At 40.8% G+C, this 13,269-nt stretch overlaps 1 pseudogene; it reads right to left on the reverse strand.

Moving 5' to 3' along the window:
- Window positions 1-8,237: 8,237 nt before the first annotated feature.
- Window positions 8,238-8,685, reverse strand: LOC128578437 (histone H3.3A-like; annotated as a pseudogene).
- Between the last annotated feature and the right edge of the window lie 4,584 nt (window positions 8,686-13,269).

Raw genomic sequence — 13,269 nt, forward strand, 5'->3', positions numbered from 1 at the left:
TAATTTTCCCTTCAGGGATGGAAGATAAATGAGAAGGACTCCCAAAGAAAATATGAGTCCCAAATCAAGAAAAGCTGACTGTTTTCACGAAATCTTTACAACCAGTTCAAGCTGGAAGGGTTTGCTCATTTGAATGCAGTGTCCCCCAGAGGAGCTAGCACTTATTAGCAACACCCAGTGCCAGGTACAGAATTCTCTCAGCCGTCTCCAGCTGGGTAGGCATTACTGTTGCATTATAATCTGCATTTTACAAATGAGCCTACTGAGCTCAGAATGGCTAAGTAGCATGCCCAAATTTCCACAGGTAGTAAGTGGAAGAGCTAGGAGGTTTAGAAAATCAACTGGGAATATAAACGAAAATTATAAATAATTTCATTAGGAAATTACATACAAAGGGGTACAAATGACAGGAATACAATTAGATACAAAAGTGATATATGTGTAACTTATGAAGCTATATAATAAAATGAATACTCATGAATCCACCAAGAAACGTAGGAAAACCACAGCACCAATGCCATTCAATCTCCCTGTGTGCTCTTCTCTGACCCTATTCTTCTGGCTTCCTGCCCCAAGAGAGCCACTAGCCTGACTTCTTTTAATCCTTTTGCTTTTCCTTAATATTTTATCTCAGAAGTATGTGTCTCTGGTTTTACTAGAGTCTGAAATTTATAAAAATGGAAAGATATTTACATTTCTCCTGTGACTTGCTTTATTCATTTAAAATTGCCCGGGAGATTCATTGTGTTGCTGTGTGTACTTGCAGTTCTTTTTTCACTGATCTATAGAATTCTATTATATGAATGTGCTCAAATTACTCCTCCATTTTCCTTTTAAGGAACAGTTGGCTTTTCCCCAGTTTTTCACTATGACATGCAGTGCTGCTATAAATGTTTGTGTACATGACTCATGGTGCTTGTAAGAGATACTCCAGGGAATATATCCAGAAAAGAATAGTATTATAGGGAACACAAATGTTGAACTTTTTTTTTCTTTTGAGACAGAGTTTTACTCTGTCTGTTGCCACTGTGAGCCATCACACCCAGCCCAAATGTTCAACTTTTACAAGACATCGAATCTTTCCCTGAAGTAGTTATATCAGTTTATGTTCCCACCAGAGTACATGAGTGTTTCCTTTGGTCTACATCCTTACTATGATTTGAAGTTGCCAGAACTTCATTTTTTTTTCGAGAAAGAGTCTCTGTCACCTTGGGTAGAGTGCTATGGCATCAGCCCAATTCACAACAACCTCAAACCCTTGTTTAAATTTTCAGGTTTTTTTTGCTTCCTGCAACCTCAGTCTCTTGTTTCAGCCTCCCAAGTAGCTGGGAATATAGGTGCCCACCACTATGCCCAGATAGTTTTTCTATTTTCAGTAGAGACAGAGTCTCGCTATTGCTCAGCTGGTCTCGAACTCCTGAGCTCAAGCAATCCACTGGCCTTGGCCTCCCAGACTGCTAGGATCACAGGCGTGAGCCACCATGTCCAGGATTTGCCAGAACTTTAAATACTGGCCAAACTAGCGAGTGTAAAATGGTATGTCACTGTGGTTTCATGGAAGTTTGTCAAATTTGCATAGGTTTTTAAGTTAGTGGCATAAATTTGCATCACTTGGTGGGGCAGGGAAAGAGTATTCCAGGTGGGGAAAACCAGTTCAGAAAGGGTTCTGAGTCAGGTAAGAAGTTGATACATGTATGGAACAGGAAAAAAGCCATTACAGATGGAGCATAATGAGTTTACCCTGCCTCAGGTAACTAACTTCTCAGTACCTCATATCTCGGCTGATCTGACCTCTGGCATCTGCCAGACTTCACCTGCCAGTCCTGACCTCTTCTGACAAACCCTCAATTATTTCATCATGTGATATTGATTGTGAAATCATGTTTTAATTTTAACCAAGGTGATTCAAACTGGGTCTTATGCCTCTTATCCTACTACAGATCACTTTTACATTTGCATATACTTCCAAAAGTTTATTTTAAACTGTCTTTCTTACTATTGCATCACTGATTTATTGTCAATTCCTCCTTGATCATAAAACAACTTTAAAATTGCTGTTTGAAATGTATGTGGGCTCTCACATACAGTTCTGAAAGATGTGTGAGAATAAATTTTCAGGAATTTATTTTAGAACTAAAAATCATCTTCAAAAATCTCTGGCCTAGAGCAGGAAGAGACCTTGTTAACTCAGCAGCTTTAAATTATGGTTATCTTTTTTCTTCCTTTGAGAAATTTAGTTGCTGATTGGGTGAGTCTAATAATCCAACTCGGGCTTTCTCCACTGGATTTTGGCATACAAACATTAAAAACAAAACCCAAGATAAAGATTTTAATAATGACGAAGGAAGTGAAGTTCGCCTTTGGTCGCTATATGGTAGCCAGATTTTGGTGATGGCTCCCAGTGAACCACACTACCTGGTTTTTTCACCCTGTGTAATCCCTGCCCACAGTGAATATGAGTTGGCCTGTGATTGGTGCTAGCTAACAGAATGCTGAAGAAGGGATGCTGTGTCAGTTTCATACCTAACCTTTAAGAAGACTGGCGGTTTCTTCTTCATGTCTCTTGGAATACTTACTTTGGCAACCCTGAGCCAATATACCTTCTACAGACACCATAGAGAGGTCATGTGGAGGCTAGAGGCCCTGGGACCATATGGAGAGACAGAACAGTCCAGCTGTCCTAGTGTCTCAGTCAAGCCTCCAGATGACTCTAGTCTCAGCCATGTCACTGTAACCGCATGAGAGCCCCCAAGCAAGACCAGCAGAACGATGCAGCTGAGCTTGATAAACCCACAGAACCATTATGATAGTGCAATGGTGATTGTTTTAAGCTGCTAAGTTTTAGGATGGTTTGTTGTGTAATCATAGACAACCAAAATAGAAATTGATATTTGAAAGTGGAGCATTGACATAGCAAGAATCTAAAACATGTGGCGGTAGGCAGAAGCTGAAGTAACCTTGTAGAAACTGTGAAGGCTGGAAGAAAACGCTCACTCTTTGAAAGCTCTTAACCACCGTATCTAAGTCTAGATACCCTGTAGGATAGGCTACCTGGAACGGCAAGGTCTTGAGATACAAGGAAAAAGAGAAAGTTCCAACCTTCCTGGGATCCCTGTCAAGCTTCCATATGACTCTAGCCGAGGAGCCATCTTGCTTTCTAACTGCAACTACATGAGATAACCTGAGACCAGGTAAGGAGCTTCTCAACTGAGCCAAGTTCACTCACAGAAGAATATCAGATAATAAAATAGCTGCTGTTCTAAGCTGTTGAGTTCTGGCCATGTTTGTTATGCACAATAGATGACTAAAACACTTCTGGCCTCTGGTTTTCATGATTCATTGACTCTTTATGCAATATGACCTCACGCTGCCCTACATACATTCAGGACTCATAATGATAAAGTTCCACCTAAATTGGTTTTCCCTTTGGTGGAGTAACACATGTCCCTTAAGGTTTTAGCTTTGTAATCCTGTGGCTCTCAGGTCAAATTCCTGTTCTTTTGCTTGTTTACTGTGTAAACTTTTGGTAGGTCATGTAAGCATTTTGAAACTTTAATTTGTTTATCTGTCAACTAGGGGAAATGGTACCTGTCTTCTCACCGGCTTGTTAGGAGGATAAAACAACCATAAATATCTTGATTACTTCAAAGCTCTAGAAATAAGTGTGCCTTATTTTTATTAGATAATCAGTAATCAGCCATGCTAGCCTCCCAAAGACTACAAGTTAGTCAAACTACCCTCTCTCTAAATTACTGGCTGACCACTATCTACCCAAAGCAAGCAGGTTATAGTCCAAAGAGTCACCTCACACTTGGGTTACTGTTTTTGATCTATTCTTCTCCTACAGTTGTTGGCTTGTATGGTTGCCAGTGCTCCTCAGACACTGTCCTTTACATGGAGAACTGCTTCATGTTACGTTCCAAGCCATTGTCCTCAAGTTCTTTCATACAACTTGGTCTCATTCATCCATCACTAGCTGAGACGTTTTTTCCCTGAATGTTTGTCAATTGTCAAGGAGCTACCTAATTTCAACCTTGTTCTGAGACAAAGTAGACTCCTCAACTAGACTACAAAAGCCTTTTTTGGAGTTCAACTTCCAAGCAAGATGGAACAATATGGGCTGAATTTACTCTCCCACATGAAGCATCATCAACAACAAAAAGACAAAATATTTGAAAAAAGTAGGCTTTTTTCAAAGATACAAGACGTCAGGCAACAAAGAACAGTGATCCTGGAAGATAAGAAAAAAAGATGAATGCTACAATGTCCCAGCTTATTATACTGAGAGAGTTTCCAGGCCACAGTGCATGAAGGGGAACCCAGGTGGAGACAGACAGATTTTCTGGGGGTTTATAATACATGTAGATGTATGGTATATGCGTGTGGTATATGGCAATAATAGCACAAAGGACAGGATAGGAGAAATGAAGGTCTACTATTATACATCTGATAAGATGCAGCCAATAAACCTTAAAGCAAAAAAAAAAAGAAAAGAAAAAAGAGGTATAGCTAATAAGTTAACAGAAGAAATAAAATAAAATTGTAAATACAATTAAACCTAACCACATCAGTAATTACTTCCATGAAAGGCAAAGATTGTCATAAAAACAAGACCTGGTCAGTGGGATGGCTGACCCCTGTGATCCTAGTGCTTTGGAAGGCTGAGGTGGAAGGATTTTTTTTTTTTTTTTTTTGAGAAAGAGTCTCATTTTGTCACCCTGGGTAGAGTGTGATGGTGTCATAATTTACAGTAACCTTAAACTCTAGGGCTCAACTGATCCTCTTACCTCAGCCTCCTGAGTAGCTGGGACTACAGGAGCTGCCTATGACCCTGTCTGGCTAGTTTTTCTATTTTCAGTAGAGATGGGCTCTCTCTCTTGCTCAGGCTGGTCTCAAACTTCTGAGCTCAAGCAATCCACCCACCTCTGAATCCCAGAGTGCTAGGTTTACAGGTCTGAGCCACCATGTTGGCCTTTGAAAGGATCTTTTGATGCCAGGAGTTCAAGACTAGCCTGGGCAACATAATGAGATACCATCTCTACTAAAAATAGAAAAATTAGCTGGGGACATGCCACACCTGGTCCCAGCTAGTGGGGAAGGTGAGGTGGGAGGATCACATGAGCTCAGGCATTTGAGGTTGTGGTGAGCTGTGATCATGCTACTGCACTCTAGCCTCGGGGACAGAGACCCTGTCTTTTTTATTGATAAAATGAAATAGGTTTCCTATAGGCAGAATGTACCTGGGTCTTGATTTTTTTGGTTGTTGTTGAGATAGGATCTCACTCTGTTTCCTGGGATAGACTGCAGTGGTCATTACAGTTCACTGCAACCTCACACTCCTGGGCTCAAGTGATCCTCCTGCCTCAGACTCTCAAATAGCTGGGACTACAGGTTTTTGCCACCACGCTTGCCCAATTTTTTTCATTGTCCTCAAGTGATTCTCACACCCTGGCCTCCTAAAATGTTGGGATTATAGGTGTGAGCCACAGTCCTGCGCAGGCCTGCCAATTATTAAATGTGAAAACTTTAGGCTGGGCGCTGGCCACATGCTTCAGAGCTGGTGTTTTTTTTTTTGTAGAGACAGAGTCTCACTTTATCACCCTCAGTAGAGTGCCGTGGCGTCACACAGCTCACAGCAACCTCCAACTCCTGGGCTTAGGCGATTCTCTTGCCTCAGCCTTCTGAGTAGCTGGGACCACAGGCGCCCGCCACAATGCCTGGCTATTTTTTTGTTGCAGTTTGGCCGGGGCCGGGTTTGAACCCGCCACCCTCGGTATATGGGGCTGGTGCCCTACCCACTGAGCCACAGGCACTGCCTGAGATGGTGGGTTTGAACCCGGCCAGGGCCTGCTAAACAAACAAACAAAAAAATAGCTGGGCGTTGTTGTGGCGGGCGCCTGTAGTCCCAGCCACTAGGGAGGCTAAGGCAAGAGAATAGCTTGAGCCCATGAGTTTGAGGTTGCTGTGACCTGTGGCCCCATGGCATTCTACCGAGGGCAACAAAGTGAGACTCTGTCTCGATAAAAAAAAAAATGTAAAAAAGTCAAAACTTTAACAAGTTATTTAAAGTGTCTAAGTCTCAGTTTCTTTGTCTTAGATGGTAGAATTGTGAAGAGCAAATGCACATGGAGTTCTTAGCTATTATTATTGTTATTATTTTTATTGTGTGTCTTATCTGGAGTTTAGATGTGCAGAGCAAATGAGGGTCTGGATGGGACTGGGATAAAACCATGCGATTCACAAATAGCTAGTGTAGGAGCTGGTTGATCTGGTAAACACTCTCAATTGTACCTCCGATCTTGTTCAGTCTCATTTTTTTTTTTGAGACAGAGCCTCAAGCTGTTGCCCTGGGTAGAGTGCTGTGACGTCACAGCTCACAGCAACCTCCAACTCCTGGGTTCAAGCGATTCTCCTACCTCCGCCTCCCAAGTAGCTGGGACTACAGACGCCCGACACAATGCCTGACTTTTTTTTTTTTTTGGTTGTAGCCATCATTGTTGTTTGGTGGGCCAGGCTGGATTTGAATCCTCCAGCTCAGGTGTATGTGGCTGGCGCCTTAGCCGCTTGAGCCACAGGTGCTGAGCCACAATCTCATTTTTTTTTACTTTAAAAGATATTCCTGCTCATTAAGAGAGTACTTATGGATACCTTGTGCATTAAAAACCTGACTTATGGCTTGGCACCTGTGGCTCAAGTAGCTAAGGCGCCAGCCACATACACCTGAGCTGGCAGGTTCGAATCCAGCCCAGGCCCGCCAAACAACAATGACAGCTGCAACCAAAAAATAGCCCCGTGTTGTGGCCGGTGCCTATAGTCCCAGCTAATTGGGAGGCGGAGGCAAGAGAATCGCTTGAGTTCAGGAGTTGGAGGTTGCTGTGAGCTATGATGCTACGGCACTCTACCCAGGGTGACAGCTTGAGACTCTGTCTCAAAACAAAACAAAACAAAAAGCCTGACTTATCACTATCCATAAATTGTGCTGATAAAAGGGTTTATTTAAATAACTGGAAATTTCTACAATTTATATTACTCAGGGAAAAGGAATCTTTAAAACATTCTGTATACATCCTTGGAATCTAGAGCAGTAATTAAGTCAAAATCTTTTATTAACCTATAGCACAAAGTGAAATTTAAGACAATACTAAGCAAATGATCAGGTTGTGAGTTTTTTTGCCTGCTGTGTAATCTTTTGAAGTTGGTATTCCTCAGCTGAAGTGCTGAACAGAGAGATTATTGGAGTGACTATTTCCTCAATTTCCTCCATTTCTCTAAGGAGAAATGACTTAATACCAGGTTAGATGCATGAGAGAGAAGTTAACTCATTACACAGGGTGGATGCCTTAGGGCATTGAGGCTTAATTTCTTTGCAAAACCCCAGCTGAAAAATGCTAATCTACAGAAACAAGACACCATCCACCCACCTCACAGGGTTACCTCGGGGATTATCAAGATCGAGTCTGTTAAACTCTCATGAGAAACAAACTTAATGCTGCACTCTTAAGGTAATGCTCAGTTTCTGAGTCATTATGATTAGCCTGAAATGTTTTAAAATTTTAATTAAAAAACAGAATTTATGACACTATTTAAAAAATAGGAAATGCAAACAAGTAGAAAATATCAGCCAGAAACACACCAACTAGAGAGAGTCAAAATAACATTTAGGGTGCATATCCATACAGGTTTTAACACGTTCATTTATGTGTAATTTTTTTGGTATAGTTTAATGTATTTTAATAACAAACATATGGGAACAGCCCAGAAGACAGACAACGTTAAAAACACATATGTACATGTAGGACAACTCAAGTTAGAAAAAGTATAGTGAATGAATAGAATCCACTGTACGATAAAAATGCTACAAACACCATTTAGCTGCCATCAATAAGAAATTTACATGTTTTAAAAAAATCCAAATGCTGGAATTGTCCAGAAAAATTTAACAGGTTTATTTATAATTGTTATAAAGTTGAACTGCTGAAACTTGTTTATTAAAACATTTTGACTCGCATTAACGCTGCACATCCCCACATTTATATTAACAAATCACACACAAATGAAAATGGAAATACTGTCAATAGCTGGTTTCTGTCCCTTATTTTTGCAGTTGCAATCATATATTTAAGTATCTTTTGACCCCATGGGGTGGAAAAAAAATCTAACGTTCAGAACTACCAATAACAGGAAGAGGAGAATTATTTTTTTTTGATAATGAAATGTTTTCCCATCATAGTAGACTCTTAAGCACGTTCTCCATGTATGCGGCGTGCTATAGCTGGATGACTTTTGACATAATTGTTACACATTTGGCATGGATAGCACACAGGTTGGTGTCTTCAAAAAGGCCACCAGACAGGCCTCACTTGCCTCTTGCAAAGCACCAATAACTGGGCTCCGGAATCGCAGATCTATCTTGAAGTCCTGAGCAATTTCTTGCACCAGACGCTGGAAAGGAAGTTCAGTGGACTTCTGATAATGTCTCATTTCACTGAGTGCAATTCTGCAGTTCAGTGGACTTCTGATAATGTCTAATTTCACTGAATGGCACAGTACCAGCCCTGTAGAGATGAGGGGTTTCTTCACCCCTCCAGTAGAGGGCGCACTCTTGAGAGGGACTTTTGTAGCCGGTTGCTTCCCGGGTGCTTTACCACCGGTGGATTTGCCTGCAGTGTGCTTTGTATCAGCCATGGTATAAAGACCTCCGTACTTCCTTTTCTCCTTTGACTGCAGCTGGGCGCGATAGAGGCTGCGCTGGCGTTAGACAGCGACGGCCTATGTGTAATTTTTAATACAAATGATGTTCTAGACGTTTGAAGCTTAAAGAATAGCTTCCCTTCAACATCCGTTAGTACATAGGCTTTTAAAAACGATACATGATTGTAACTATTTCTGGGGGTACATTTGATATTTTGATACATGCATACAACGTGTAATGATCCAATCAGGATATCCATCAACTCAAACATTTATCATTTCTTTGTGTTGGAACAATGTAAATCTAAGACTTTTGGCTTGGCATCCGTAGCACAGTGGTTACGGCCGCAGCCACATACAGAGAGGCTGGTGGGTTCCAACTCGGCCTGGGCCAGCTAAACAACAATGGCAACTGTAACAAAAATAATAGTCAGGCATTGTGGGTGCCTGTAGTCCCAGTTACTTGGGAAACTGAGGCAAGAGAACAGCTTAAGCCCAGGAGTTGGAGGTTACTGTGAGCTGTGACACCACGACACTCTACCGAGGGCGAAATAGTGAAACTCTGTCTCAAAATAAATAAATAAATAAATAAAATAAAATAAAATAAAATTGTTGAAAAAAAACCTAAGACTTTGGAAGTTGAGAGGCATTTGGAAGAGGAAAGCGGGACCCAGAGATTGGAGATGATTTGACCAATGCAGCTAAGAACTAGGGCTGAACCTTTTGCATAGCCAGAGATCTCTGCTCTTTATTCACTATGGTCCCATCAGAGATATTAGTTACCTTGTGGCGTTAATTATCCTTTTTCTTAAAACATCTTTTTGATTTTCCTGCTAAGAATGTTTAAGATAGATCAGCTAGAAAATAAAGGAAGAAGGAACTTGATTAACACATTTGTTGTTGTTGTTAGAGAATTGGATTGACAGGGCAGACATAGCGCTAGTGAATGAAATAAGCCTAATTGCTTTATAACATGTTTTTAATTTAATGTTCAACAAAGGCCAGTTACTGTACACACAAATCAATAAACAAACAACCAAAACTGCTTGTTGGGCAACAACAACAACAACAACAAAACAGAGCAAGTTGATTGCTGCTTGCCTGGTTTTCTAAGTACAGCCTAATGCAATTTGAGATAACCTTGAAAGTTTACACAAGACTTACTGAAAAGAGTTATTTTGAAATGGTTTGGAGTGGCCTATAAACAATTTCAGGTAACCTGTAAATCATGTCAAACATCTCAAAGCACCTTGCCAAATTCTGACCATGTTTAACTGGGGTTGAAGATCAATCTCAGAAATGGACGTCTGACAACAAAGAAAGTGTTGGAATAGTGGAATAGTGTGGTTTAAGGGGCACCTGGAAGGCTTTCTTGTCCAAAAAGCTCTTTCCCATTGTATGTCAAGTGCCTGAAAATCTTTCATTATATACTGGAGCTATACAACTAAACAACTGTCTTAGTGGGGATTAGTTTTGGGAGCCAAGGTAAGGGGACCAGAGGGGAGCAACTGCTGTGAAGGGCAGGTGGCTTCACTAGGTGGTCTCTCCCTATAGAGACAAAGATGTAGAGGCTTTTGTCTAAAGTTCATTTTCTTCTAAATGTGATTCATTTCTAAAACAATTTGCTTTAATTTTTTCTAATAGAGGTTCACTTTATTTAACATGATATTCTCATGAATTACTTAAAATTGTTGTGCTTTGCAACTGAAATTGGTCAAATCTACTGTTCTGCAAGTTTGATTCCTGATTTGGTTGCTTAAAGTAAGAGCAATCTTAATATTTCTAAACAAATATATTTTAGGGAAAGAAAACAATTTCATTCCTATTCCAATGACGTATATCTAAAAGTCTTAAATTGCCTTCCTTAATCCTTAAAGCATCAGAACAAAATTTATTCTTATAGCAATGATAACAGCTGTGTCCTCAGCGTTACCTACAATGGAGAGAAAGCAGATCAACATCACTGTATGAAGAGTTAGAATTTGACCTGCAGTCCTTCATAACAGCATTTTAATAATATATGTTCTTCCTATCAGTCCTCGCTCAGCCTCGATGTTTTCTTGAATGAGAAGGCATGGATTTTAAATGACCTATTAAAAATATAATGAGTTACAATCTGGATATGTTTAAAATATGTGGACTTATAGCCAAGAAACAAAGAGAGGTAGAACAAACTACTTTAAGAAAAAGAGAGAATATAAGAATAGTGAATGTGTCCGTAAGGTGCTTGCGGTAGCTAATACTATGTCGCTGGTAACTTGCTACCAAAATGCTGCATTAGGACAGTGGCATTATGGTTTATGCTACCCCTCTGCTCTCCAAGCTTTCTGTGATACTGTTGTAACATTTGTGCCAGTAGCTATATTTATATGTATGTACTGACATCTAACTATGATTCATAAGGATAAAACGGTGTTTTTGCAAATTATAATTCTAAAAATTATCATCAGAGAGGCATTATTATGCAGTTGAATGAGCACTACTTGGAAAAATCAAGGGACCTGGATTTTAACCCAGCTCAAGATACATGATCAAATGATGTCCCCACTGTGAGCCTTGGTTTTTCCACAGGTAAAATGAAAAAGGTGGACAAGATGGTCTCCAAGCTCCCTTTTTAGCCCTTAGTCCTCTGACTTCTTTCTGTAAACACGTGTTTAATAAGTACTCTAGTTAAGCTCAAAGTACTTATTTCACAAGGTCCATTGAAGTTTGAGGACTATCTCTACCATAATTTTGTTTGTTTGATTGATTTGGAACAACAACAACAAAAAGAAACCCTATCTGTCTTATGGCCAAAGCAGCCATTCTAGAGAAGCTCTGACAATGACCAAAGGAAGGAAAACATTGATGAGGCCTTTTGTTTAATTCCACATGTCCAGTGAAAATGATAACACTAAAGAAACAGAGCATCAAAAAGGGAAAATATAACCAAAGTATAAACCTCAGCAAGACATTTGCCCAGAGAAGTAAGAAGAAAAACATGGATCTGGAAATGTGACTGGATAAATTTCATGTAAAATATGCCATCTTTGTCAGGGGTAGGAAAGTGGCTGTGGGCTTTCAGCCCCAATGTTGATGTTAAGAAATTGTGTAGGCCGGGAGTGGTGGCTCATGCCGGTAATCCTAGCACTCTGGGAGACTGAGGTAGGTGGATTGCTTGAACTCAGGAGTTTGAGACCAGCTTGAGCAAGAGTGAGACACCATTTCTACTAAAAATAAAAAATAAATAAATTAAAAAAACTAGCTGGTCGTGGTGGCAGGCACCTGTAGTCCCAGCTACTCTGGAGGCTGAGGCAGGAGGATCTCTTGAGCATAGGAGTTTGAGGTTGCTGTGAGCTATGGTGCCACTGCGCTCTAGCCTTGGCAACAGAGACTCTGTCTCACTGGGTTTAACTGCTTGGAGATGGTAGATAGTCACGTTTTCATCTGAGGATAGTAAAATTAAAGTTGGTACTTTAGTGTCTAACATTTAGGGGAAGAAAATGACAAAGATGTGCATCTATGCTCTGAGTATCAGTCATGTTTGACTCTTCTCATGTGTTTCAGCATCAGCATCAGCAACAGAGACCAAGACCGAGCGCTCAGTACAGCAGTAGTCTTTCACGATACAGACTCCCCACTTGGTGGCAAGCTGACTGTATTGGGGTCTCCCTTCCTGGAAGTTCATCCTTATAGGGACATATATTTATCTAGGTATGCGTTTGACATTCTTGCTTGTAAAGCCTCAGCTAGCACATTCTATGTAAGTGTAAGGATTCCTGATCCTTAGGCATGGTATCTCACACAACATAGCATCTGACCAAACTACCCTCTAAGAGCAAAGGAGGTATAGGAATGGGTCAAATACCCTGGAGTCTACTGATGACATCACACCCCACCCATCTGGAGACAGTTGATCTCATAGAATGCTGCCTTCTAAAGGTGCAACTGAAATGCCAACACAGAAAATGGGGGCTCTGAAAACGGGAAGCCAACCTTCAAAGTGTAGCACATTTGTTAAATCAGAGACTGCTGCATGGTGCTATGCTCTAGTATTAAGGAAAGATGAGTTCATGATCCAAGTGGTAGAAACAGGAGTGGCTCCAATTACCTTCACTCCTAATGATCTGCTAGGGAGTTTATGCTTTCTGTCCCTTCAGCTCTGGGCTCTGCTAAGATGGAGGTCCCGTTTCACAGAGAGGGTACATTCTTTCTGGGAAACACAGCAAAGGTTCCATTGAAATACAAGTCAGAAGTGATTCCAGGGCACTTTAGATTCCTTGTGCCCGAGGACCAAACAGGTAAGGAGAGGAGTTAACATTCTGACAAGGGTATTTGATCCTGGCGTTCAGGAGAAGGTATGTTTGCTTTTACACAATGGTGCCTGGGAGGGAGGAATTGTGTGTGTATCCCAGGCGATCCACTTGGATACCCCTGGGTACTTCCTTGCCCTGTTGTAACTGTGGATGGGAAAATACATCAATTCCAAACAGAACTTTTTAGACCAGACCACTACAGATGGAAGGTTTGACTCAGATCACTAAGTATGTCACCAAGACCCGCTGAAGAGGTAACTGAGGGAGATGTGAATTTAGAATG

Source organism: Nycticebus coucang, chromosome X (assembly GCF_027406575.1).
Source record: "Nycticebus coucang isolate mNycCou1 chromosome X, mNycCou1.pri, whole genome shotgun sequence".
Classification (NCBI taxonomy): domain Eukaryota; kingdom Metazoa; phylum Chordata; class Mammalia; order Primates; family Lorisidae; genus Nycticebus; species Nycticebus coucang.